Here is a 3,120-nt window from a genome sequence, read left to right as displayed (position 1 = left end):
GAGGGGGGAAACTAGAAAACTCCTCACAAAGTCTCCTCCATATAAACAACACCCTCCCCCGACCCAGCAGCCACAACCTAGACCAGAACTTCCCTCTCACTGCACCTCAGGCCTCATACAGCGATGCTCAGGCCCAGACAATGAGTGGGTTGTGCGAAATGGCAGGGGGGCTGCTGTAAGATGCCAGAGACACTTACTGTTTATTGGGCTACTGGGGGCCTGTTTGGGTCCCTATTTTAAATCCCACAGCACCCCATAGTTACTCCCTCGTACCCCTTGAACCCCTTCAGCTTCATATTCCCCTATGGTAAATATCCAGCACCCTTACCCCTCCCTAGTTACCCCTCACTGTGGCAAAATTACAGGGGAACTGTGCTAAGGCTTGGGTTGCCCCCCTGGCTGGTATTTTACTGGCTATATATTTATCTTTATTCCCTATTAATAACATTGGGATCACTGACCTTCCTATATATTTATCTTTATTCCCTATTAATAACATTGGGATCACTGGCCTTCCTATATATTTATCTTTATTCCCTATTAATAACATTGGGATCACTGACCTTCCTATATATTTATCTTTATTCCCTATTAATAACATTGGGATCACTGACCTTCCTATATATTTATCTTTATTCCCTATTAATAACATTGGGATCACTGGCCTTCCTATATATTTATCTTTATTCCCTATTAATAACATTGGGATCACTGGCCTTCCTATATATTTATCTTTATTCCCTATTAATAACATTGGGATCACTGACCTTCCTATATATTTATCTTTATTCCCTATTAATAACATTGGGATCACTGACCTTCCTATATATTTATCTTTATTCCCTATTAATAACATTGGGATCACTGGCCTTCCTATATATTTATCTTTATTCCCTATTAATAACATTGGGATCACTGGCCTTCCTATATATTTATCTTTATTCCCTATTAATAACATTGGGATCACTGACCTTCCTATATATTTATCTTTATTCCCTATTAATAACATTGGGATCACTGGCCTTCCTATATATTTATCTTTATTCCCTATTAATAACATTGGGATCACTGACCTTCCTATATATTTATCTTTATTCCCTATTAATAACATTGGGATCACTGACCTTCCTATATATTTATCTTTATTCACTATTAATAACATTGGGATCACTGACCTTCCTATATATTTATCTTTATTCCCTATTAATAACATTGGGATCACTGACCTTCCTATATATTTATCTTTATTCCCTATTAATAAAGACATTTTTACCAGCCAGGCATATAAAATACAAGCCAGGTGGCAACCCTACTCATGAGCCCAAGGAACATTGTTTTTGGTAATGGCAACTTCTAGCGCTTTTTATATTTTCACACCCCTTAGTACTGACCCCACATTGTCTGTAATCTGCCTAAGGGGCATAAATAATGATACACACAACGGGGTGCACTTATTATTATTATTATTATTATTATTAACAGGTATTTCTAGAGGGCCAACATACTGAGCAGCGCTGTAAAAAAATAAATGTGTTTATACAAAGAAATCACATGAATTACATACATAGAACATACATACATAACCAGCGCCGGTACAAAAGGTGAGGAAGGCCCTGTGCAAAAGAGCTTACAATCTAAAAGGGAAGGGAATGAGACACCAGGGGGCACATTTACTAAGGGTTGAATGTCGAGGGTTAATAAACCCTCGAATTTGACCCTCGAAGTAAAATCCTACAAATTCGAATATCGAATTCAAAGGATTTACCGCAAATCCTACGATCGAACGACCGAAGGAAAAAACGTTCGATCCGAACGATGAAATCCTTCAAATCGAGCGATTCAAAGGATTTTCCTTTGATCAAAAAAAGTGATCCAAGATCCCCATCGGATAACATTGTACCTCGGTAGGTTTAAACTGGCGAAGTAGGTAGTCGAAGTTTTTTTTAAAGAGACAGTACTTCGACTATCGAATGGTCGAACGATTTTTAGATCGAATCGTTCGAATCGAAGTTGAAGATGTAGTCGAAGGTCGTAGTAGCCTATTCGATGGTCGAAGTACCCAAAAAAAAAACTTCGAAATTTGAAGTTTTTTTTACTTCGAATCCTTCACTCGAGCTTAGTAAATGGGCCCCAAGGTGTGGGAGTGGCAAGATCAGAAATGAGCAGGTGATATTACATTTGTAGCTAAACATTCTGTATTATAGTTTTCTGTAAATCTTATTTATATAGATATTAGGGATGCACCGAATCCACTTTTTTGGATTCGGCCGAACCCCCGATCCTTTGCGAAAGATTCGGCCGAATACTGAATCCGAACCCTAATTTGCATATGCAAATGAAGGATGGGAAGGGGAAAAATTTTTTTACTTCCTTGTTTTGTGACAAAAAGTCACGCAATTTCCCTCCCCTAATTTGCATATGCAAATTAGGATTCGGTTCGGCCGAATCTGAATCCTGCTTAAAAAGGCCGAATCCTGGCCGAATCCCGAACCGAATCCTGTATTCGGTGCATCCCTAATAGATATATATATAGATGGTATATATGATCATGATGAGCCACACAAGGGATTTGCACTTATATATAAATATACAGTAACCCAGTGCCAATATAAGAGTAATCCACATAGTGGCCGGGTACAGATCTAACTATATGTGGCCCAGGGGTGGTTCACCTTTAAGTTAACTTTTATAGAATGGCTTATTCTAAGCAGCTTTTCAATTGGTCTTCATTATTTATTTGTTATCGTTTTTGAATGATTTCCCTTCTTCTTCTGACTCTTTCCAGCTTTTAAATGGGGGTCACTGACCCCTGAGGCTACTAAGGTTGCCCCCTGGCCTGGCCGGTAAAAATGCTGCTTGGTGACAATGTTATTAATAGGGAAAAACCATAAAAATATAGGATGGCCGGTATTTTTTTTCCAGAAAACGTCCCTTTTACAAATCAATGCATGGTTGCTAGGGGAATGTGGACCATAGCAACGAGATGGCTGAAATTACAAACTGGAGAGCTGCTGAATAAAAAGCTAAATAAGTAAAAAAAAACACAAATAATAAAAAATAAAGACCAATTGCAAATTGTCTCAGAATACTGCACAACTGTCAGTTCACACCAGGGCGTTA

Source organism: Xenopus laevis, chromosome 3L (assembly GCF_017654675.1).
Source record: "Xenopus laevis strain J_2021 chromosome 3L, Xenopus_laevis_v10.1, whole genome shotgun sequence".
Classification (NCBI taxonomy): domain Eukaryota; kingdom Metazoa; phylum Chordata; class Amphibia; order Anura; family Pipidae; genus Xenopus; species Xenopus laevis.
This window is presented reverse-complemented; position numbering follows the sequence as displayed.